Source organism: Choloepus didactylus, chromosome 1, assembly GCF_015220235.1.
Source record: "Choloepus didactylus isolate mChoDid1 chromosome 1, mChoDid1.pri, whole genome shotgun sequence".
Classification (NCBI taxonomy): domain Eukaryota; kingdom Metazoa; phylum Chordata; class Mammalia; order Pilosa; family Megalonychidae; genus Choloepus; species Choloepus didactylus.
Window position 1 is genome coordinate 219758082 of NC_051307.1, and position 26712 is coordinate 219784793.

Genomic DNA, 26712 nt, shown 5'->3' on the forward strand with positions numbered 1-26712 from the left:
TCTTCACAACCTTTTGTTAGGCAATGGTTTCTTAGACTTTACATGAAAAGCAAAAGTAACAAAAGGAAAAAAAGAGATAAATGGAACATCATCAAAATTCAAAACTTTTGTACATCATAGGACTTTATCAACCTACAGAATGGGCAAAAAATATTTGGAAACCATATCCAATAAGGTTTAGTATCCAAAAAATATAAAGAACTCCTATAACGCCACAAAAGACAAACTCAAATAATGGGAAAAGACTTGAATAGACATTTTCCAAAGATGCTCAATGTCATTAGCCATCAGAGAAATGCAAATCAAAACCACCATGAGATACCATTTCTCACCCAGTAGAATGGCTACTATTAAAAAAAATGGAAGGTAAGTGTTGGAAAGGATGTAAAGTAATATGTACTCTCATACATTATTGGTGAGAATGTAAAATGGTGTACCGCTGTGGAAGACAGTGTAGCGATTTCTTTAAAAGTTAAGTATGGAATTATCATATGACCAGGCAATTCTACTTCTAGGTATATGGTGAGAAGAACTAAAAGCAGGGACTCATACAGATATTTAGACACTGATGCTCATAGTGGCATTGTTCAGAATTGCCAGAAGGTGAAAGCAATGCAAATACCCATCAAGAGATGAATGGATAAACAAAATGTGATACACACACACACACACACACACACACACACACACACACAGACACAGAAAGAGAGAATATTATGGGGCCATAATAGAAAGGAATGAAGTTTTGATGCATATTACAACAAGGATAAATCATGAAGAGATCATGTTGAGTGAAATAAGCCTGACACAATAGGAAAAATACAGTATGACATCACTTATACAAAATAAGCAGAATATGCAAATTCATAAGTCAGAACCTAGAATACAGGCTAACAGGAACTGAGTAGGGGTGGGGAATGGAGAGTTAATGCTTCATTTGTACAGATTTTCTGTTTGGGGATGGAAAAGGGTTTGATGGAAAAGGGTTGGCAATCGGTGACAGCGATTGAAGTACAACTCTGTGGATGTAATTGACACCTCTGAATTGTATATTTGAAAGAGGATACAAAGGGAAATTTTAGGTTACGTATGTTACCCCACCCCTAAAATCCCATAAAAGTGTACAACAAAAAGGGAGAATCCTAATTACAATATTATATCATCAATTGTAACAAATGTACTACACTAATGCAGACAAAATATTAATGTTAGGGGAAAGGGTGTGTGCAAGAAGGCAGTAGATGGGAACTCTTTATCTTCTGCCTGCTTTTTCTGTAAACTTACAAAAGATCTAAAATAAAAAACAAAAACACCAGGATTGCACAGAGAACAAGAAAATCTGTACCAGGAGAATGTGTCAAAAACCTTAAAAGGTGTAATCCTGTCAGCAGGCAATTCTGCATATAGCATTTGTCTCAAGGAAATATTCAGACAAATATATACGACTTTATGTATAAAGATGTTGATCACAGCATTATTTATAACTGCAGAAGTTAGGAAACAACTGCAACGTTCATCAATAGAACACAGATTAGATAAATTAAGAAACATCCGTAACGTGGATGCCTAGATAGTCGAGAAAAATGGTATTTTACATATATTGTGAACATCATTCCCTCTCAAACATATATGTCAGAAAAAACTCAGGCTCTGACACAGTTAAAATCTATGAAACAAATTTTCACATATTTGTAGGTAATATATGTATGTTTGCACACACAAACACATATATATACACATATAGTGCTATTTTTAAAAATAAATTGTTGTAAGGTGGTTATCTTTTAGTGGAGATATTGTAGTTTTATTTATATTTTCTAACTATAATGGACAAATTTACAAACATAAATTAAAACAAAATTAATTTTACAAGGAAATGATATTCTATACTTAACTAAAGGTTTGAATCACTATGGGGCAACTTCTCATTATATTGAAAATAGATTATTATATTCCAAATCTCCCTATATTACATATTTTTATCTAATAAAATCTTGCTTCACACCTATTCTCCAGAGAATATTCACATGTAAAGTTCCTATTATTAGTAAAATTATACATAATACTTTTGACAAACTACATAAAGGGATGAGTCCACGGCCAAAAATGTAAATTGCAAATCAGTTTTTTCAACTTTACACTTGGTACATAGGTGGGATTTTTCGGTTAGTCTCAAGTGTTTGTGTCTCAAGATTCACTTTAAACAAAATGACAAGGCCACAGTCCTTAGCAAAGCCTATCAGTGGCCTCCCAAAATGCATTCTGTCCTTGCTCCAAATTGTAAATTGAGCATATGGCTGCTCAGATTAAAGGCTTCCCTTGCATCAGGTTATGGCCATATGAGGAAGGTCATGGTTAATGAGATGTGAGCAGAAGTGAAGTGCGTAAGTTCCAAGTCATGCCTGTTAAGAGACCTGCCCTCCCCTTGCTCCTTTCCCCTTTCCCACTGGCTGGAATGCAGACTACGACAATATGCTTGTGACAGCAGAGCTATAAATGAGATGGAACATAGGCCGCCATCCCTGTGGAACCACCTCTCTACCTGGACTATTACATGTCTGGACAGCTACAAGAAGCAGAAATAAACTCCTATCATGCTGAAGTCACTGTGATTTGGGGTGTCTATTAAAGAAACCAGCCTGTATCTTGGCTGATGTACAAAAACCTGCAACACAAAGGAAATAGCAAGCTATTTAATTTTTCAACCTGATCCCTGTACATCACTTCTTCAAAAAACATTTCAATTTATATATATTTTACCACAATAATTTTTTAAAATTCAGAATAAGTATACATACCAAGTATCACTTTGTAACCATTTAAGAAAACAGACTACCTAATGTCAAAAGGCTTCTGTATAAACACGTAAATACAAGTGCAGTTACAATAAAACATTAATTAAGAATAGTCTAACTTGAAAGACTTGAGTAAAACAAATATATATGCTACCTAAATAAAAGACTCAAAAGATCACATGCATGTTTTCATATATGCAGAATAAAAAGCAGAAAAAAATTTGTTTCCTCTGGAGAAGTGGAACTTTGGGCTGAAGACAGAGGGAGGCAACAGGGAAAATTTAATTTTCTACTATATAAACTTTGTTTTGTTTGCATGTTAATAATAAACATGTCTTACTTTAATGATAAACAACAACAAAAATAAAGCAAATATTACAACTCTACAAGGAACACTGCCCAAAAAAGGGAAGGGGCAGGAAAGGCAAGGAAATTTCCATCTATAAATAAAATCATAGCCTTCCCAATTCAATGAAGTAAGTTCACAAACCTGTAATGTCTACTGTACATAAAAAACTATAACATACCATAATATTTTAATCTATTTGTTTAACTTCCTTGCCTTTAATGGATACGATAATTTGTCTCAGACAAAGACAGTAGACAGAAAAAGAAAATTTAAAGGGAGAGAAAAATAAACATTCTATGTTTGGTTAAGACATTAATAAACTCACAAAACAGGATGTCACTGTCTACTAAGACATGGTGTTTTCAATTCAGTATTAAAGTTAGGTCATCGTTGACCCTCAAACAATGACTCAAGGCTATCAAGACCTTATGGAGGTGGGGTAGGGTGGCTGCCCATCCTCAAACTTATGCACTGATGTAATATTCAAAGCAATGTGCTCTTCCCCACATATGAGAAGCACAGACACACTACACCAAATGATAAACACAGTGACATCATATACATTGAATTGTTAGCAACTATTAGAACTTCTATAACACAGTATCAATAACCAACTCTATCACTCAGGCTGCCGTTCACTCTATATGCTATACTGTATTTCAGGAAGAACCTATCACCAAATTAACATTTCCTCACATCTGCAAGACCCAAATCCCTATTAAAATGCTCCTATTTGTGAGCTGGATTCCACTCTCCTTGCTGAAAAAACAGTTCCCACTACTGAACCTTATGGTTAGAGAGCAGCCACATAATTGTATATAAAGATCAAAAACTTTTAACACTCCTAGAAGGGATTGCTCCTGAACTTTAAGAGATTTGCAATATAAGGAGCCATTTTAAGAACCTTGTGGCTCCCACTCCCTTTATACAGTGTATGGACAGTTGAGTAGAAAAATGAGGACAAAAAGTAAGTAAGTAATAGGGAGGGATGGGGGTATGGGATGTTTTGGGTATTCTTTTTTACTTTAATTTTTATTCTTATTCTTTTTTGTGTGGTAATGAAAATGTTCAAAAATTGATTATGTTGATGAATGCACAACTATATGATGGTGCTATGAACAATTGATTGTATACTGTGGATAACAGTATGGTTTGTGAATATATCTCAGTAAAACTGAATTAAAAAAAAAAAGAATCTAGAAACCATTTCAATAACTTAACAAAAACACTAGGATATTCAAAGAGAGGTTGAAAAAAAGAACTGTATCTTTCATTTCTAGGACCAGAATGAAATTAAGTGTTCAATGTATACAGGGACTTATGGTGGTAACCAAGCCCACATAGTCCAAAGGATCATCATAGCCTCAGTATCCAAACGAACTCTTACGAGGCTAAGGTGAGAAGGAAAAAAAAAAAGAAAGAAAAAAGAAATTGCAGTACACTGCAAGCTACCACTGGCAGAGGTTAAACAAACAAACAAAAAAAGTATTCAAGTAGTAAATGGGATAAAATTTCCAATATCAATGAAAGCAGGTTTAGAATCTATCAAAACTGGAAACTTGATTCCCTATAGACCTAAACACACACACAGACATACACACAGAGTTGGATGGGAAGCACAACCCTGTGCACTGAAGTTAAACAATTTCATTTTACAAAACTAAACACGTTATTCTTGCTTTTCTTATCTTGTGTCCTGAACAAGGCCCAGCACTGATACAAGGACCAATATTTGAGAACCAACTTCCGAAATGATTTTCAAGAACAATCTAAACTTAACACTACATACAACACTAAAACTATTTTGAAAAGGACAAGTAGAATCACATAGCCAAAACTGAAGAGTCGAAAGAATCATGATAAATTGCCCATCAATTTATGGATGTATAAAACAAGGAGCATGATGGTTTAAGGACCTTGCCCAAGGCCAGCCGAAACTAATACCAGAACTCAATTTTAGAACTCTCCCAATAAACTTCACCAATTGAACTCCTCCCACTATACTTAATAGGCATTTGGAACAGCATGAAAACTTAACTAGAAAAGAAAATAGAATGAAACTGACCACTCATTTGCTTAGACAACAAAACCTATTATAATGTGTTTCCAACTTAGACAATGACTTGTTTAAAGGATGAGGCAGATAATGAAAATGGCAACAAATAATTTACTGAACTCCTATTGTAAATCTGGAAATACTAAAGGCCCTAGCAACCACCATTGAACAAGGCCTTGGTTAAGCACAATTAATAACGCTATTATAGCAAATTTTTAAACCATACAAATGAGATAAAGTAAACAAGGTAAGCCTAGGGTACTAGAGCATGAAGAACCAGTAAATTAAAAAGCTGGGTTAAGAGGGAGAAGTATTCATTTGTTCACAAGTTAACTAAATAATATGAGTTGCGATTCTGTATTAAGCAGCAGGAGACATGTGATACACAATGTAACTGAGGACAAAAGCGACCATACTTCAAAGTATTCAAACACCACCTCATGCACAGCAGCCCTGTAAGGTTGGAAGGTTTCCATACAAATCCATGCTGCTCCAATTCAAATGTGTGACAAGTAATCATCTATCATAGAATCATGCTGGACAGCGAGATCCACAAACACACACAAGTTGTTCTAAATCGGTATTTTAGCATCATTGTATAGAAAACAGTCTTTAATTAGAATTACCAACATAGTTATTCTTAATCCCTAATTATCATGTAATACACAACAGGAAGACTTTCAGTTATAACCAGATGGGAAGCCAGTGGGAAAACTCCCTCCAGGTTCAGTGGCCCTAACTGTGAAGCTAATGTTTCTTTAATTACGTTATAGAAAATCGTGTCTCAACTCACGGTCCTCCTTATGCCTCAAGAAGCTTGGTAGGTTGGGCGGAAACTCATTAACTTGGTTATGATAGTTACCTTACCAGCAAGGAAAGAGAAAAGCTAACAGCATACATAACTTTTTGATGAATGTAAAATAACAGCAGAAATAGATTCTATCTAACTGGTTTACCAAATTTGTAGGCACTCACTGATTTATTTTCCAAGAAATTGTCAAGAACCATAGGAGTAAATTAAAAGAACATAGTAACTTAAAAGAACTTATCTAACATAGTAAATTATGATAAGTACAATTACAATAGCAGCTAACATTTAAGTCTTAACAAATGGGCTTGACATGTCTTTTCTTACTATCTCATAATTACAAGCCTGGGGCACTTCATTAAAAAACACAGAATCCCTGGAGTTTCTGATTCAGTAGCTCTGGGATGGGTCTCAGTATTTTAACAAATGCTTTAGGGTGCTTCTCATGATGAAGCAAGGTTGGGAAGCAGTATGTTATCTCATGGAATCAGCCTAACAACCTTAGAAAGTGAAATCTCACTGTCTGACCCATTTTGACAGCAGAGGAAACCAAGGCTTAGACACGTCTCAAAGCTACTCAAGGGTAGAGGCAGAAACAAACCCAGATGTGTAAACTCAGACCAGTATCTTTTTAGCCTGAAGACTAAATTCCTCTTTCCCCATGGAGCAGAGAAGGACACCAACAAACTCAATTTCATGGACAAAAGATTTCATAGCAAGCCATTCTTTTCCTATTACCTGCCTCAGAGTATCTAAAAAGTCTACACTGGTAAAAGCTGGTAACCCAGTCTGGTACATAATATATGAAAAATAAGATTTCATTCCCAGACATATATATCCTTAACAAAATATGTAAAATAGACGTTTGGAGGCTATAAGTAACAGATTGATAATTAATTTTTTTTTCAGGAGCCCAGTGTTCCTTGCCAAGAGAAAGGCACGTCAACAAAATTTGTATAACTGCTTTAAAAGTCATAATACAATTAACATGGCTCTCTCCACGCATTCTAAAATTCCAATAATACATTTCAAAGGAAAATAATGATACAAATATTTATTGAGCATCTCACACATATTAAATCATTAATTCTCATAATAAATCTAGAGGCAGTTAAGTTACAGTTAAGGAAACAAACATAAAGGAGTTAAATACCTTGCCCAAGGTCACACAGGTAATAAGTGGTAGAAACAATATTCAAACTTAAAAACCAGCCTTTGTCATCTGAATCTCACAGTATAGTTGTTCAGGTTTATCTACTGCTGCATAACAAACCATCCCAAAACATAAAACACAATGGCCTAAAACAACAATAATTCTATTCTCTCTCAGGAGCCAGGAATTCGCAGAGAGCATGGTAGGGGAGGGGGGTTGTCTCTGCTGATGTCTGGAGCTTCCACTGGGGAAGAAGGATTAAAATTACCTGGCACTTAGCTGGGGCTGTCCAGTGGCACGCCTAGATGAGGCCTCTCCATGTGGCTGCTTGAGCTTCCTCATGGCCTGCTGTCCAAGAGAATCAGGTGGAAGCCATATCACCTTTTTGACTTGTCTCAGAAGTCTCAGAGGACCACTTTGGCCACAGTCACAAGCCCACCCTGATTCAAGGAAAAGGAACACAGACACCACCCCACCTCCCCATTGCAGGAGTGTCAAAGTCACATTGTGAAAAAGAGCATGTGGAATGGGAGAGATTAATGCAGCCAATTCCTGACATAATCCCTAAAGAATGTTATTATTCCTAGTGAGAAAACTGAATTTCAGAAAGGCTATATGACTTGACCAAGGTAACACAATTAATAAATGATGACACTAAGATGCTAGCACAGGCCTGCGACTCCAGATGTTCTGCAGTTTCCATTACACCATACCTGTAAAACTTCCCATTAAACCTGTGTTGTTCATTGGCTGCTTCAGAGATCACAATGTAGAACTTGTTTAAGTTAAAAACAAAATTAAAGAAGAGAAGAAACCATTCCACCAAAGGTATGCTAAAAAGATATCTAAATATGAATTATCAGATTTTGGAAGGGGAGCAATTGGAAATCAAACTTTAAATTGTTCTTAGCCTTATCAATGATGTCGAATGCTAGTATCTTTATTTGCTGAATTATGGTAAATGCAAGTTTTTTGTGTTTGTTTGGTTGTTATTGTTGTGGTTGTTTGAGGATTAGTGTAAGAAAAGAGAAATGAAATACTAAGAGTACTCTACAAGGAGAGTCCTTAGAAGAATCGGAACGACCTAGGACAGTGGTGCAAACAATTCAATTAAGCCTAAATAGGACAAACCCAGGCAACATAAAGAACCCAATGAGCCACTAACTCTATCTAATGCCAAGTCCAAAAGGAGAGTCCTCATTCATCACTGTCAACAGCCTTGAAAGTGCCAATCCCAGCTATGAGTGTCTCTTCTGGCATGAGAAATTTCACAACACATCTTTATTGCAGGCTGAGGCTGCTTGCATCATCCAGATTTATTGCCTTATGAAAACCTGCAATATGAATGTTTACTGTTGTCATGGAACATTCACATCAGGTCAGAATAACACACGCCCACCATTGTGGCATTTCCAATTAGGACTGAACAATAACAGGGAAATGGAGGAGCTAAATAATGTTATTTATTAAAACAAAACAAGACTTCTCTTTTTTAGGTTTCTGTCTTTTTCATTGGGGATTTAGTAATATGTACATGGTCTTGCACAACTTAACTATAAATCCATCAGTCAACCACTGAGTTGAGTAAAATGCCAGGCATAAAAGTGACTCTATCTCTTTAATAAATGTGCCTTAATTGTAAGTGGGCAGCATCAGCACTTTCTCCCTAGATGGATCCATAACAAGTACAATAGGCAGAATGACCCCCCAAAATTCAGTACCTCTTTTTCAGTCCCCTTTCTCTCCAATGTTGCGACCATGGACATTAAAGAATACAATATGTGAAATACACAGGTCATTTGCTGGCCTGAGTTAGTGACCCGTTGAGGTTTCAAAATGAAAAATCAGAGTCCAGATTCTCAAAATTGCTCTAATTCTTTCAAGAAGGCAAGGCACAGCAGACACCACCTTTGTCTTCCAACACTAATCAACTTCTTTCTTTCCAAATACCTACAAAAACTCTTGATATGACTGATGACCATCTGTCCTGCAGCTTTCTTTATCAAAGTGAATAAGTTAACCTAAATTCATTATAGTTTTAAGTGCCAAGTACCTAGTTAATAGCTAAATTCAGAGCAAAGTCATTTAGATGGTGAAACCTCATCCAAACTAATGCCTACTGTAAAACAATGCTTATCTATGCTAGCTAAACACTTTACTCCTCTGAAATGGTTCACCAATAATCAAATTATAATTTGCATTAAGCCCAAAAGAATGTCCAACCATAGACATTAATAATATTAATTATTCAGCAATTCCTCTGCTGCTTAGAAACCCATAGATACTTGGTTTTTCTGTGTTGGAAACATTCTCTGGCGCTTCCTCAGCATGGACCCACTAGCATTCCATCCCAGCAACACCCAAAAACAGATGCTCAAAGAGGACTAGACCAACAACGCCCAACATTCTGGCTGATGTGGGCAAGCACCACACAGATCCTATCTCTATCAGTTGTATTTTTCACCCCAAAGGCAGGGGCGAAGAACAAATGTTGCAACTGACCTCTAATTCAGGCACAGGTAACAGACTTGGGCAGAGAAGAAAACTGATGTCCCAGTAAAGACTGAAACTACCAGAATATTAAATAATAGCAATAATAATTATTTCTACTTATTATTATTCTGGCTAATAACTATAGTTGCAACAATAATTGGACAACCATGCCCAGTGTTGACAGGAGGGTTATCAATAGAGTACAATCTGATGATATGATATTTATATATAAAAAAAAGAAAGAAATGAAAAGAAAAAGACCTAGAAACTATAAAACCTTGAGTTCAGCAATTCCACACAGGGAAAACTTCCAAGGAAATTATTAATCACATGGAAAAAGATTCAGCTACAAAGATGTGAAAACCTAGGTACCCAACAATCAGAAATAGTTATTTATACTATACTATAATATGTCCATACAGTGGAATCCTCTAAGCAAACCTTTAAAATGATAGTGTAAAATCATGTTTTAGGTTTGTTTATTTTGACATGGCACCATATTCAGGATTTACAAGGAAGTGAAAATGCAAGTAAAAAATAAATAATACATTTAATATAAATTATAATTTTATACACACATACACATTATCTTTATCTGAACATATCCCTAAAGGATAACACTGGTATGTTTGATTGGTGGGCATATGGGTGATTTTTTTTTTTTTTTGTCTGTTCTTTCTAATATCTCTGTAATTAACATATACCACTTTTTTGTATTAAAAAAATCAGTGGAAAATATTTAAGCATTTCTGCAAAGGAGAGGCTAGGCCTCCCTGTATTTGTGCCTAAGAGTCTCCTCCTGAATGCCTCTTTGTTGCTCAGATGTGGCCCTCTCTCTCTGGCTAAGCCAACTTGAAAGGTGAAATCACTGCCCTCCCCCCTACGTGGGATCAGACACCCAGGGAAGTGAATCTCCCTGGCAACGTGGAATATGACTCCCAGGGAGGAATGTAGACCTGGCACCGTGGGACGGAGAACATCTTCTTGACCAAAAGGGGGATGTGAAAGGAAATGAAATAAGCTTCAGTGGCAGAGAGATTCCAAAAGGAGCCGAGAGGTCACTCTGGTGGGCACTCTTATGCACACTTTAGACAACCCTTTTTAGGTTCTAAAGAATTGGGGTAGCTGGTGGTGGATACCTGAAACTATCAAACTACAACCCAGAACCCATGAATCTCGAAGACAGTTGTATGAAAATGTAGCTTATGAGGGGTGACAATAGGATTGGGAAAGCCATAAGGACCAAACACCACTTTGTCTAGTTTATGGATGGATGTGTAGAAAAGTAGGGGAAGGAAACAAACAGACAAAGGTACCCAGTGTTCTTTTTTACTTCAATTGCTCTTTTTCACTCTAATTATTATTCTTGTTATTTTTGTGTGTGTGCTAATGAAGGTGTCAGGGATTGATTTAGGTGATGAATGTACAACTATGTAATGGTACTGTAAACAATCGAAAGTACAATTTGTTTTGTATGACTGCGTGGTATGTGAATATATCTCAATAAAATGATGATTAAAAAAAAAAAAAAAAAAATATTTAAGCATTTCACCAACATTCTACTACATATGCTACTTTTAAAGGCATATGCTTTTCAAAGAACACAGATATTTGCTCCCTAAAACAAACTTAAATTTCCCAAACCCAAATATTTAATTCAAGTTATAGCCAAAAAGAAGCTCTTTTTGCAGAATACTTAAGAATAAACGCTTGAGATAAGTAAGGCTGATCATAAACCAGAGTTTGATATGCCAGCCAGTTCAATGATGTTTTTTCTATAGAATCCCTTTTCAAAAGGACTCTTCTCAATTTACTTATTTCTGCCAGACGTTTTGCCCAGGAAATCCAAACGTAAATACGACTTTATTCCCTTAAATAGTCCCTTGAAAACTTTAAAAAAGGAGGGGAGTGAAGGATGAAACACAATTTTACGGCATCCTAGGAAAAGCAATAATATAGAAAATTTAGTGTTACCATCATGTAAAGTAAGCATTATTTGTACAAATTCAATATATATATATGCTTGCATTGTATCTATACATGTGTGCATGCAGATTTATACATACATATGCACAGATACAACAAAACAGAGGAGAACCTCAAATTTGCATTGTTGGTAAACAGGAGTAAATTGATGGCTCATTCATTTGTATGATTCATTTCAGCAAAAGTTCCAATCATTATTTTGAAAAGCTTGCTATAAAGTCCTTCAAAATATACTGACATAAAACAACAAAGAAAACCAACAGCAACCAATGACAAAGGAATACATTTTAAATGATTTCTTTCAGAAAGAGAAAATGCGTTTACACTGTAAAACATAAACCATGAAGATTCAACTCCATGAAAACAGTCTTCAGAAGCAGGAAGTTCACAATTACTCAGGTAATTGTTTCTCTCTCTAATTCTTACTAATAACATGCACCTTTATAATCATCTGTCTGAAGAAATCAGGCTTATCACGAAATGAAAACAGATGACAGAAAGGCAGGGGAGGAATGTCAACCTCTGGAAAAAACGAGATGCTTTCAAAAGCGCTGACAGACAGTGGAAATGTCACCCATGCCAAAACACTCCTCCTCTTTGATATGACTGGGTTAAAATCCTGTATGGGCAACAATACTAAAGGAATAAATAGAGAGGGCTGGAAACAGAAAGAACAATTATGAGTTGTCTCCATTTTTTAATGCTGGAAAATTAATTTATCCAAGGACCTTGGCATCAATGTTAATTCTTCATACATATGCCAAAGTCCCCACAGAGATTTCTAATACAGTTTCTAATACACTGTCAGCTAACTTGCTTATGTTTTGAATTAGACTTGCAAAAAGGGATTAAAGTTAAAAGTAGATTAGGGAGCACAAATTACAACAAACCCTCCCTAACGCATTAATTTTCCAAATACCATAGAATTCTTCATCAAGTCCAAAGTGAGAGCATTAAAATGGGCTTAAACCACAGAAATCCACATCTTGCATCCAAAGAAGTGGGGAAAGGAGTGTTTTCCACACATCTTAGAGCTAAATCACTTGTGTGCTCAGATCAAAGAGAATAAGTAAAGTTCCAAAAGAATTTCAGATCAGCTTCCACGTTCTCATGAGTCCCATGAATGAGTATTCTATCCTACTGGGAAAAATGCTTCTTTGTATGTCTTTGAGGACAGGTGATGGGCAATATATACACAACTGTCACACTGGACATTACTGCAAGGAAACAATCAATTACATTTCGTATCTTTCTTATGTCATGCCTCCTTGATTCATTACCTTTTTAAAATCCCAGCCACCACCTAGGACACGAAAGGTATTCAGGAATAAATCACATAATTAACCAAACTTCAAACTTACTACAATGAACATGATGGGTGTGAGGTGGACAGAAAACATAGGGTTATAATTGGGAGGAGGTTATAAAAGTGTGGGTGAGGTTAAATGTGTCATGTGTTAGTTGTCTAGTACTAGGCTTGAAACAGGGCTTAGCATACAGCAGACATGCAATAAATGCTCACTGAGTAATAATATAATAGCACCAAATTATTTTGTCATATTTGTTCAACTCCTTGCATATACATACTCAGCACCATTTGACTAGATTTTGATGAACATGAAATCGTGGTTAAACAAACAAGCATAAAAAACAAACTGTGGTGAACACTACTGGGTTGTCAGCCAACACTGCATCCTCAATTTTCTAGCGACTGTCCTATCCCTATCCACTGTTTGCAATAGACACGCTTCCAGTCACGATGTTTGTATCTAACTCCATTGCACCAGTCGGTTTATTAGTCCATGGGAAGATGCCTGACCTATTATGGACCAATCAGAGTTCCTCTCCCTAGAATTTGCAATAAGGACTACTGAGTTCTTGACAGGAAGAAATACCTGGGAGCTGTGGGCAGCCAGGCTCTGCTCTGTGAAGTAGAACAGTCCATTGTGAGAGAAGAAGAGAAGAATGAAGAAAGAGTACATTAAGGGGGAAATAACAAATACTTACAGAAAAACCTGATAGTGTTCAAAATCTTCAGTCCCAATGTTTCTAAGTCGTGACTACATCCCTTACCCACTTTTATTTTTACTCAAGAGCGTTCCACCACCTGCAACTCAGGGTCCTATACCCTCTAACCAAAATAATCAACAGTCAAAAAAGAAAACATGAGGCCACAGGAAGGGAAACACAAAAGGCCCAATGTGACCCTTGAAAAGATGAGAAGTCCACCACAAAAGCCCAGAACAAGGATATGGGCGCCCAGAGACAGTGTATGAACTACATTTCTGTTCACCCTCTGTAGAATGGTGAGAGTAACACGGGGACTAAATCGGCTGGAGAGACCGGCGCTGTTTTTACAGTGCTTTCAGTATCTGTTAATACCACATTCTTTTCCTTTCTTGTACAGTCTTGTTTGAAACTCTGACAAAATGCTGTACAGAGGAAGCAGCTGAAGGTTTGGCTGAGATGAGGTTCTGCGACTTCAATTAAAAACATTCTCTCACTTGTTGCTTGCTACTGCTGTGGAAGATAAAGAACTGCAAGAGCAAGTTTTTCTTTCTTATTGAAAAATATATGTTGAGTTTCAGAATGGTAAAAATGGTTTATCTACATACACAAATAACTTCTGTTCAAGTTATACCAGGGCTCTGGTCCAATCCCCAGTTTCTGAGAATACAGCAAATTATGTAGAGACTATTTCTACTGTTCTGATTTCCTAAGTAACTTCCACGAATTTGCACTTTTACAGCCCAGAAAGTCTAAAACTCTCACAAGTGCCTGCCAGCCCACAGGGTTCCAATAATCACCACTTCTACTAGTATACGCTCATTCTGCTTCAGATACTACTCAGCAGGTTTTAAAATTTCATTATTTTATTAAAAAGCACCATTTTCTTTATTCGATCAGAACTACCAGGACTGTGATCCCCAAAAGGACAACACATACTTTGTAACTTTCCCCCATGATACTAAATACTAAAGAATGCAAAACCCATAATCGTCCTGATATGGATTCATGACAATTTTTAAAACAGCAATAGCAGGGACTAAATATCTGGATTTGCTCCTGCTTACTGAACAATGATCTTACAGATTGGTATTTTAGTACTTTACAAATAGAGGGGGCAAGCAAAACTAGAGGAGAGAGAACTCTCATGCCTCTCTTAAGTTCTGACTTCCCAGAAAACCATTTTCTGCATTTCTACTCCTACTTCCAGGGTGTCTGACAAGGAGCATAGCCACAGACTGCCACCAGTCTGAACAGACGCCCACTTCAAATAGAATAAAAACAAAAAGAGCCAAGATGGCTCCTTAACAATGAAATTCCAAGTGATACAGGAAGACAAGGACCAACAGACACTGACTTCAGAAGGCAAGGATCACCCCAGCCCCTAGAATAGTAAAAGTAAGGGAACCCCTACAGGGAGTCATTCATTCCTGCAGCAAGCACCCAGGGCGCTCATGGAGCCACAAGCAGAAGGGCTGCGTTAAGAGCTGTGAAGAGACAGACGGAGATCGGGCTCTTACCTGTACCAGCCTGCGACTCCCTCCCCCTTATTCCAATTTTGGATCAGCAGCCAGGGCTCTTTCAGCAACTCAGCAAATGGGGCGGGGCTGCCTAAGTGTCTGCCCTCACCTGAGTGCACAAAATCGAGCTTGCTCCATCAGGGAGCAAACAGAAGGTAAGGACACACGCACTCGGCTCAAGCTAAAGAGTAAGACAGATCTTTCAACATTACTGTTAACCGCAGGAAACGTGAGGGAAATCTAAAACTACAGTGAGGAGACTTATCAAAATCAGATATTAAGAATCAAAAGGGGATAGAGTGAAAGAGGTTATGAGTGGCTGGACTGAGGTCACCAGGACCAATCAGGTAAAAAGGAGCAATGGACCACGTGTATACTCAGCCCGAGCTCCTCAGCTTGAAGCAGCGCATGAGCAGGGGGTAGGAGTTTGGGTTACGGGGCTGCCTTTTCCTAGTCAGCTGTGACCATGGGCAAGTCATTTTTTTACCTTCTAAGGCTCAGTTTCCTCATCTACAAAATGGGAATAAGAGCAGTGCCTTCCTCACAGGGCAATGGTGAGAATTAAGTTTGTAGCACATAGTAATCACTCATAAAATATCATTATCAAGCATAATCAGGAGCGCCTACACACACACACGTACACATACACACACATACACATGCATGTGTGTGGTCCCCAGAGATCAGTTTCCTTATGACAGGGAAGAAGGTACTTCCTAAAAGGTCTTTGTTTTTAATTCTTTACCAGTTTGTTTTAATCAAACTTCCTAAGTGCATTTTATAATTGGCTAAAATTAGGCATAGAAAATAATTTTAAATCCCTTAAAACCATGAAAATCTAGGGAATTAGAAAAGGGCAAGAATACTTAGTTTGGGGGGAAGGTGTCCGGTTGTAAAATAATTTATGATTCAGCTCTCACCTTTCCTAATTTCCCAGACAGTAAAGAACACCGCCACAATGACAGCTGATCTGTCTACCAGACATGCAGCTCGGAGAGCCAGCCACTTCATTTTCTGTTTTGGTCACTTGACCTGAATCACAGAGGCTCAGGATTACAAAGGCCCATGAAATCACCCAATCTCAGGCCCCTTCTCGCCTACCACAGCTCCAAAGGGTCATTCAATCTGGGTGACAGGGAGCTCCTGACCTGTTTAAAACCCTCCAATGGCTTGCCACTGCCCTTTGGAACAAAATCCAAACTCTCCCTCAGCTTTCAGGGCCTTGCAGCCTGATCTCTGCTCCTCTCCCCAATCCAGTCCCCAGTTCCCACCACACTCCCTTGTCTGGGCCTCATTTAGCACGTCCAGCTGCACCCACTTCCAGACCTTTATTCACACCATCCCTCAGTCCAGAATCCCCTTTTCCCACCTGGGTTCTTTCTCCTTCTCCAGGTCTTAGACCACGCTGCCTAATGTAGGTCCCCCACCCGTTCAGTCCACATCACAGCCAAAATATTTAACTAGGCCTCATTTTATTTACAGCCTTAGTTTGCCAGAGCTGCTGTAACAAAATATCACAAACTAGTCAGCTTGAACAACAGAAATTTATTGTCTCATGGTCCTAGAGCCTAGAAGTCCAAAATCAAGGAGTTGGCAGGACCACGCTTCCTCTGAAATCTGTAGGGTTGCGGCAGTAGCCAGCAACCCATCACATTCCTTGGCTTGCTGCACAATTCAGTCTCTACCTCCATCACGTGCCTTCCTTCTCTCTCTGTCCAAATTTCCTCTGCCTATAAGGATGCCACTCATATTGAATTAAGAGCCCACTCTAATCCAGCTTGGCCTTTCTTAACTAATAACATCTTCAAAGATCCTGTTTCTAAATATGTTCACATTCACAAAACCGGGGATGGGGAATTGGGGCAAACAATTCAATCATAACACATTCTATCTCCCTAAGGCCATTTGTCAGGAATCTCCATGAGGGCAGGCCACGAATATGCAAGAACCTGGTACCTAGTAATGGCTGAACAGGTGGGTAAGGTACAGGATACATTCTGAGGCTGCCCATCTCATCCTTGGACACCTTTTTGAGACACAACTTAAGCAAGCAACAGGACAAGAGAAGGGCTCACTCTGAAGACTTTCAATCTTTTATGGAAATCAACCAGCATTCAGGAATATCTCTGCAAAGTGCTTTTTGCTCTACACAGGGGATCTCAATTATGGTGCTCATTGTAATAACAGAAAGGGCTTAAAAATAACACTGATGGCTGGGCCATCCCCCCAAGATTCTGATTTAACTGGTATGCAGTATGTCCCCCAACATTTTTAGAAAGCTCTCCCAGGTAAGTCTACTGGGTAGCTAAGGTTGAGAATCACTGCTTTAAAGTACTGCTTCTCAAACTATTTCTGGGGAAGGACCACTTGTGTCTTGTTCCAAAAGTATAAAAATACAATAAAAATGAATTACAAGAAAAACAAAATGAAAACATACATTAGACTCAAAGATACACAGTTACTCTGGGAAATTGCTATAAAAGCTTCTAAACGCTTACTCTCAATTTCTGCATTTATGCCCCTGTGGACAGATAACAAAAAAAAAAAAAAAAAAAAAAGAGGGTTTGCAGACCAGCATGTTACTTTTAGGGTAGCACTTATCGGAGGTACAGGAAAAGAACAAAATGCAGTTGAGGACCGTATGCCTTTCGAATTATATTACCAGGCAGTAAACAATGACATACCTAAACAAGAAAGCATGCCATCAAAGATAAGGAGTCATCATTTCACAAATTTTTGTGTTACTTCTGGGTGCAACAACAAGTTCTCTGAGTGTTATTCAAATGCCAGAATAATGGAATTTCTGGGCTGGTTTACGCACAATTAACGTATTCCCTTTGTAAAAACATAACCTTGCTTTGGTTCGTTTTTTTTTTTCTTTTATATTTCTGTATTTGAGCATGTGTTTTACATTACCTAATAACATACAAGTGTGTCATTTTTCTCCCTGAAAATATGTTTTTATCCTGAAGGCACTTCTTGAAAATGATAGGATCTAACAATAAAGGGAATATATTACCTGAAGTAGGACTAAACTAGGAAAGGGAGATTCATGGCCTTCAGTGAATTCAGGGATGGGAGAGATCAAGGTGAGCTAGAATAGCCTGTAAAGGCTCCAGGAACAAGGATGCATTAGGGTTTAAAGAGGGCTTAGATAGAAGCAAGAAAATTTTCAGTCCCTTCTTAAGAAGTCTGGCCCAGTCACGGCATAAGGGTTGTACCGCAGCACAGAGAGAGATAGCGGGTAGGTTTCTTTTCCAGAGGGGAACGTTCCCGTAGGCTTCCAAGCAAGTTCCTACCCTCCTAAGCAACTGCAAAAAGTCAACACTTCCATTAAACTCTCAAAGAAAATATCAAAGACAAAGAAAAGTTTAAATATGGTCTAAGCCAAAGCCCATAGTCATCTTAGCAGGTTTAAAAAAGAATTTGATAATGTACTTCTACCTGAGTAGTGGTGAGAAAAATGAGATTTCCCTACTTAATCTAGCATTGATGCACAAATTCATTGAGAAGAGATTTGCCTCTTGTTTACTTAAACAACAACCAATAACAACAAAAACACTGGAATTAGCTCCACCTAAAGCTTAAGGACTTTAAAAAAGAAATGTCTTGATGATAAAAAAATATTAGTTCTACTCTACTGTCTAAAGAGAAACTTTCATAAGTTTTTTCAATTTGCTAAGAATATATCTGTCTCACCCCCTTTGGTTTCAAATATGATATGATATATGCTATTATTAATAATATACACTTCACATTTTATTCTCATCTTTCCAATAAGCTTAGCAGGTAGATATGATCATCTTTTTACAAACCGAGGCCTTCTGAGGTTAAGTCACTAGCCCCAAGTCCTACAGCTTCTCAGTGACAGAACCAAGACTTGAACCCAAGTCTCTGGTGCCAAATTCTTTGAAGGTCATCACCTGCAAAGTGCTTTCACCAATGTCTTCCTGTATCTTCTAACAGCACAAGTCAGTTAACCCCTCACTATTTACATATAAGCACAACTGAAAGCAAAGAGAATACAATAAAACCAAAAGGACATATTTGCTACAAATCTAGGCATTCTCTGCCCTCCAAAACGGCCTACGAAAGGGCTTTAACATTTCTCAGGTTGAAATCTTCAGTAGACCTGGTGTTTCACATTGCTCAACTGTGAAGCCTCTTCTAGAGTTGCCACTAATCCTTCTAGATAACTTTTCTTTAATGCCCTTGGTACCTGTTTGAATCTATTCCTTCCCACCCACCTCAGTGCCTGCAATTACTGTCCTCAAACATTCAGTGGCTTTTCAAGAATTTTTTGTACCTTAGAGCTTTGGAACTTGCCATTCTCGCTGCCAGAAACATTCTCATCCCCAGGTATCCATATCCCTGGCACGGCCCTGTATCAAATGTCACCACCTCCTAAGAGAACTGCCAGGAATACCCTATCACATGCTACTCCCTTTTTATCTTCATCAGATTCTCCTCAGTACTGGGTCAAACAGTGTCCCCCCAAATTTGTGTCCACCTGGAACCTCAGAGTGTGACCTTATTTGGAAATGGGGTCCTTGCAAACGTGATTACGAAGGATGTTGAGAAGAAATTGTCCTGGATTTAGGATGAGCCCTAAATCCAATGACTGGTGCCTTTTTAAGAGAAGGAAGAGGGAGATTTGAACAGCAAGACACAAAGAAGGCAGCCACGTGCAGGTGAAGGCAGAGATCGGAGTTATGCTGCCGCAAGTCCAAGGAAGCCACCAGAAGCGAGGAGACAGACACGGAACAGATTCTCCCGCAGCACTTCCAGAAGGAACCAACCTGCCGGCACCTGGATTTCAGACTTCTGTGAGAGTAAATTTTTGTTGTTTTCTGTGCCCAGTTTGTGGTACTTTAGTATGGCAGCTCTGTTTTACTTTCTCTCTAGTGCTTATCACTAGCTGAAATTCTGGGGCATGCAAAGTCCCCAAGCACAACTTACAAAGAGAGAGAATCAAAGTTAACACAGAATAATAGACCAAATACCACACATCATACACAAACATGCCCTGAAGAAAAAGATATCCTAAATAAATTCAGAATAACAAAAGAGACCAAATATTCAATGTTTTGCTAGCTCACATATAGCACACAATAAGAAACACTCAAAGGTGGTATACACAGAAAACTACTACCACACAGCAAAACACCAACGTCTTCTATCATTTAACATTCTTCTTTCCACTAATACTGCCCACAACAATCCTTAATGTTCCTAAAATGAACAAATTTTAACTAGGACTGCAAATCTATATATCCACCTATATGAAACAGATTAGGATGCAAAAATTAACTGAGAAAAAATTGAAATCTAAGCTGTCCAATTTAAAGTCTATTAGGACTCCCTGGCCAACTTCCCCCTTCCTTGGCTCACTCCAACAGGCTCCTCAGGGCAACTTTCCAATCTGCCTTATCATTAAAGGATTCTCTTGGTCATTAACCATAAGGACAGCTCACAGTCCTCTCTTTTCCTTCCACCACACAGTGGGGCTGAAACCCACAAGTCTGCTTGTTCATAGCATGCTGTGAGGATACAGATCAATTTTTAAGTATAAGTGTTACATTTATGGTTTTAAAATATGGAGGAAGACTTCCAGCTATCATAAAATAGCCCATTTGCCAGGGATGTCCTTTTATAATTCCAACCCCATGCACAGTCGGGAATCATGTTCAGTTGTTAAAAGTCCATTAATTTTTTCCTAAGAAAGGTAAGTGAGGTAGTTTTTACTGTATATACATTTTAAAGAAATTATAATTCTGGTCTGTACAAAGTTCAGTGACTACAAAGATCATATCCCTAGGTGAGCTGCTTAACAAAGGGATCTATTTTTTTTTCCCAGAATGGGGAAAAAAAAATCGACTTATGTATATGTTCTAATATGTTTCCAATCAAAAGAAATAAAAATTCCCAAATAAAAAAGTAAATGAATAGATCTGTGGATTTTCTATATAAACAGAATTTAGTTATTCTAATGAGTGGAAATGTGATGAGAAGTTTCAGTCACTGTTTCCATATACAGAGAGAGAAAGATATAAGGCAGCTTTTTGAAGATTTCCTTCTACGTGTGAGCACAAATTTTGACCATATTATGTCATGAATCTCATACACTACATAAAATAAAATGTTTTCTGCATTTGTGCCTGTTGTTTGAACCACAAAATGGATAAAGGCATTTCTTCAGATTCTCCAAATTCATTATTTAAACTCACATGCCATCAGTTAATGATACACTGAAAACTGATAAAATGCAGTAATAAATATAAAAATTACAGAATGCATGTTTACCATCCAATGGGTTTTTAGGCTAAGGAAATAAAAATTCTCACATAAAACAAACCCAATGAACACATCTTTGAGTTTTCTATGAAAACAAAACAAAATCCTAATGGCCAGAAACATAATTATCTACATGTTGAATATAAGCAGTGTTTATGTAAGCACTAATGCATAATGCAGCACATTAAAGATTTCTTGAATATATGAGCTTAAATTATTGTCACCTGATGTATCAAGATTTGAAACATACATAAAAAGTGTTTTCTACATTTATGAGCAACTTTTTTCTCTGTTGTGTGAATGGCAAGAGAGAGTCATTTGGCCGTAAATCTCATTAAAACTGATCTAAATCCATCAAAATCTCAATCTTTGTATTCCAATCAATCCCAAATACACATCTGGGATAAATGAGAATTCTGTCTCCATTTCTAGCTAACCCTGGAAGGACTATGTCACAGTCCTAGGATGAGGGGCAGAGCTGTCCAATCCACCAGCACATTTTAGACTGGCACTAGATTAGAATCAGCAGTCTGTGTGGTTCTGGCCAACTAAAGGTCTGAAAAATGGTTCCTCAGGATCTCCACAGTGAGACAGTTTCCAATTTAGCCTGATGCTAATTCACAGTACTGGGCCACATCTGTGATAAACAAAAAATCTGCCCTTTCATCATATAAAACCTGTATTTTCCAACATTCTTGGATAAAAGCATTTTTTAAATTGTGGCTATAGAAGTGACTACCTGAAGTCGTGAAATACAGAAAATGATATGTTTGTTCAGAAATGGGAATCTGTGCCTGGCATATGGAAAAACATTCACTGAGCACAGTATGATGAGAAAATAGAGGGTGGATGGCTGCTCACTGCAAAAAAGGTCATGAAAGCTAAGAAAATCCTTTGACAAACTAAGCCTTGCCATGGGAACCTGTGCTTACAAGAGAAGCTTTAAACAAATCAGTGTTCAGTAGTCAATGAAAGAGAAATGCTCATTTGCACCTGGATATGGATAGTGATAATACAGTGCCACACAACCTAAACAATAGCTTTCTTTAAATAGAGGTTCTTTCCCTCCAATTCAGTAGTGAGTTAGAAGCATAAATATTGCATGTGGATTCCTTTGGGAATAAATCTGGACTGTTTTGCTGGGCAAAATTATTGATATTTCTGGCTTCTTACTCAAAGAGCTCAATAGATCTATACAACATAAGTATAAAAACAGTCTGTTTACCTCTTGTGTTTGGCAGCACGGGCTACCTAAAAAAAGTGTTCCTTATCCCCAGGAATAGGACCAAGTTCATTTACGCTGTGAAGTCAAACTATTAGAAATGATGAAAGTTCTAATTCTAGACTGGTCTTTCTTTTGGGAGGATGATATCCTCTTTTCCTTTACTTTACAAGAACCAGCATGGGAAAGCTTCTGTTCTTGTTGACAATGCCAGGAGATGCCAACCACTTTGGTTCAGCAAACATCGAGAAGATTATAGGAACAAACATGTCAAAAGCAATCTTTTTTTGCCCTTACAAATACAGGGTCTTCCTGGAAGATAATGCATGAATGCAGTCATTTTGTGGGTTATTTCAAAAACATGGCTGGGGCGTAATTACCCACTCAGCTTGAGGGTTTACACGATATATACCCAGAATATAAGCATCTGGATCTAAGCAATGCTGCCCTAAAAGAAAGAGAAAATCAGAGGATGCTTTCAACAGACAATGCAATATTTCCTCCAATTTTGTACCACCTTTGGTTCTGGACCTTAATCATTCCGATGAATCATGACTGTTCTCATACTGAAATTTTGCCAGTATGTCTTTGGCTTTGGTTTGACTATTAAGCTGAATGGGCAGGGACACCTTGGAGAGAAATGGGACATACTCACATATGACTCCTTCTGGTACATCAGACATTCTTCTTGAAGAGGGTATTTTGTGTGGTGTCTTTGAGGCCTTGAGGTTTATAGTCTCTCGTTCTATGGTTCTCCTCCTGAGCAGCTTTTGCATACTCGGGAGCTGTGTCTTTAACAACATACTGGCTTCATTCATTCTTCTTACTTGATTGATTAAGAAAGATGGAACCATCCACAGACTCTTCTGGTACTTAAGAATGAGGCAATGTGGGCTGCAGGGTTTGCTAACAGTAATTCTTCAAAACCAGAATGTTTGATTCTGCTGAAGAAATGGTTTGGTACCCGAAGAGTAGAAATGTTCCACATGCACATTTTGGTTTTTGGATTCACGGACAATCACCTTATTGAAGAATGTTGTGAGGGCTCGGGCCGTGTCTCTGCTGGCGTCAGGCAGAGCCATGATCATGAGACATAAAGCTGATACTGCACCTTGATGTGAGGCACTCTTTCCATTAGACTGATGAAGGCAGATATATATTCCATAGGGAAGACAGAAGTGCGTAGTTCTCTGAAAAATGCTTTCAACATTATCACGGCTTCTCTCTGGCACATTTTGTCCCATTTAAATTTATCAGCATTAACCTTGGCATCCAGTTCTTCACGGTATTGCTTGACTTCGGAGTAATCCCTGAAAGTCGAAAAACTCCTTCAGATTCCAGACCCAATTCTTCAACTTACCCCCCAAATTTCTCCAACACAAGGGGAACTTTCCCTCTGGGAACTTTCTTTTGATCACTGTCCACTAGCAATGTAAGTGGAACACCAAAAATGCCATTGTCTCACCCTTTTACTTTCTCCGTTTTGTTTCTTTTCAGTTGAATTCCAAAGGCATCAAAAAACGCAGTCAACTCCATCAGAGAGAGATGGTGGATCTTCTTCAAGTCCCCAATAGACAGATCTCCTGCTTCAGTTTAGCCAAACCTGGGTTTTTGAACAAGAAATTTGGTTAAAGCATAGTCTTCTTTCTTAATATCTGACTTCTTAAATTTATGTCTTTTGGGGGCCTCTGTAACCATTTCAAAATAAGATACTCCAGAGCACAGTTCTGAGCTGGCTTCTGTCCAGGGTCTGGTGATCCACTGGAATAAACTGGTATATCTGGAAGAGTCTCGAGTATGGATACAGAGTGCCCCCTGGGAACTGCAAACCTCCCTTCTTCTTCCTGGGACCCGTCTGAGAGACACACCACCCGGCACGGGGCCACTGGTTCTGATAGCTGTGGCAGCTCTTTCTCTTTCTGGGTGCCTCCAAAGGTGTCTCTGACATCCCTGAGTGTTTATGCTTTTCTCATGGTCTGAGTATAAGTGTTATTTCTCTTTGTTACTGTAGCTCCTTGGGTTCGAATCAACATAGAGAGCAAAGTTTTGCCATCTCCTCGTCATGACCTGAGATCAGAGTTGATAAACCCACATCTTGCAACCACTGTGCTTCAAGTTCTCCTTCATCCAGTGGCTTGGCCTCCATGGGCATGTGCTCTTCCTGACCCCCCATGCTGTCCTCTTTAATACTTTCTATTCCACCCTAGAAACCCTCCTGGGAAGCACCATCTACAGAGGCTTGTGAGTTGGAATGGCTAAATGTGGAAAAATATAAGGACTCATTAGACAGCACTGTGTTAATTCTTTGGCAGTGAGGAATGGATTTTCTGAGGTTTCTGAAAGCTCCCACTATAGAGAACCACCGTTGCATGTGAAGGCAACTTTTTCCAATTGTGGATCAGAATGCCTGCAGATCACTTCAGATGTTCTGAACCCTGCTAAGTTGCAGAGTGTATTAGTTAGGGTTCTCTTGGGAAACGGAATCAATGAGAGATGTCTCTGATTATCAAATTGTAAAAGTGACTCATGCAACTGTGGGTATGCACGAGTCCAAATTCTGCAGAGCCGTCAACAAACTGTCAACTCCAAGGAAGATGTTCGATGAACTCCTCGGGAAACGAACCGACAACTTCGACGAACTCCTCAGGAAACTAACCGGCAACTTCGACGAACTCCTCAGGAAATGAACTGGGATCTTCGACGAACATGCTCGATGAACTCCTTAGGAAACGAACTGGGATCTTCGACGAACATGCTCGATGAACTCCTTAGGAAACGAACCGGTAACTTCGACGAGCTCCCCAGGAAATGCTTCACTGGGCAGCCGAAGAAGTGAAGGTTCGCTAACCGTCCCGCTTATAAGCCTTCAACTGATCACCCGGACCAAATCCAGCCAATTGCATTCTCTCATTGTGAAAGGCACACCCCTTGATGAGTCATCAGTCAGCCGCAGTCAATTGACTGATGAGCCAACAAACCAGCCCATGCTTTATTAACCAGCCTCAAATATCCTCACAGCAATCGTCAGGCCAGTGCCCGCTTGACCAGACAGCTGGGTCACCTAGCCAAGTTGACACATGAACCCAACCATCACACAGAGTTAGGCCAACACTCGGCTTACTGATGAGAAGTGATAATTCTGCTTCCAGGTGGGCTGGCTGTGCTCTGGGGAGCGTGGCATGGCTGTGTCACGGTTCCCAGGCTCTGGGCAGGTGCACGCGGGCAACACGAGTGGAAGGAGTGGCAGACTATCACCACCATGCAGCCAGGGTCCCCGACCTCCATCGTCCTGGGCTCATGTCTACCCTATACCTGGGAACAAAGACATCCACCGGCATCTACCAGCTCATCAACTTAAGGGGACCCAGCCCCGAAGTCAGGCATGGCCCAGCCCCAGCTTGCTGTTCTCCCTGAGGGCTGTCAGCAAAGAGTTCTTACTAAGGAAGGCTTTCTGCTGGCATTACCTCAAGAGACTGCTCTCAAATTGTATTCACATGTATAACATCTCTCTTCCTGCTCTGACAGTATGGGTGAAGTGCTAGTAACAAAATTATTCTCTGTTGCTCAACTCTTCTTAAAGTAGTGAGAATGGAGCTACCACAGTAAGCTGCAAACATCTTTGGTTCTCTGCTACTAGCTTTGTTTGAGGGATTTGGGAATTCTGAGCAAAATAAACAGACCCAGAGAATGTCTATACAATGCTAGTTCATAACCATATGTTTATGTTTGGATGAAATTAAACTGAATGACTGAATACAAAATAACAAATACTTTTTAAGTAGTTTTGGCTGTCAAAGTAGAGACTCAAGTAACACGTTTGTTAAGAGATATCTAGTTGACTGGCTACTGATGGCCAAACCCTTATCTTCTCTCTGTGTACGAGATTTTGCCCATTTCAATATCCCTGAATACAATCATGAAAGCTACTTAGGACTAAATGGAACAAACCATGACTTCAGCTAAACAGAAAAAACAAAGCCTTATCCTCTTTAAAAAAAAAAAAAGTTCTGCTGCCAAATCATACATATT

At 38.6% G+C, this 26712-nt stretch overlaps 1 protein-coding gene and 1 pseudogene across 11 annotated transcripts in view; both read right to left on the reverse strand.

The window, feature by feature from the left end:
• MAGI1 (membrane associated guanylate kinase, WW and PDZ domain containing 1) overlaps positions 1 to 26712 on the reverse strand; it is a 712862-nt gene that overhangs the window by 572844 nt on the left and 113306 nt on the right. The window lies entirely within an intron of this gene.
• Positions 22693 to 24871, reverse strand: LOC119506874 (annotated as a pseudogene).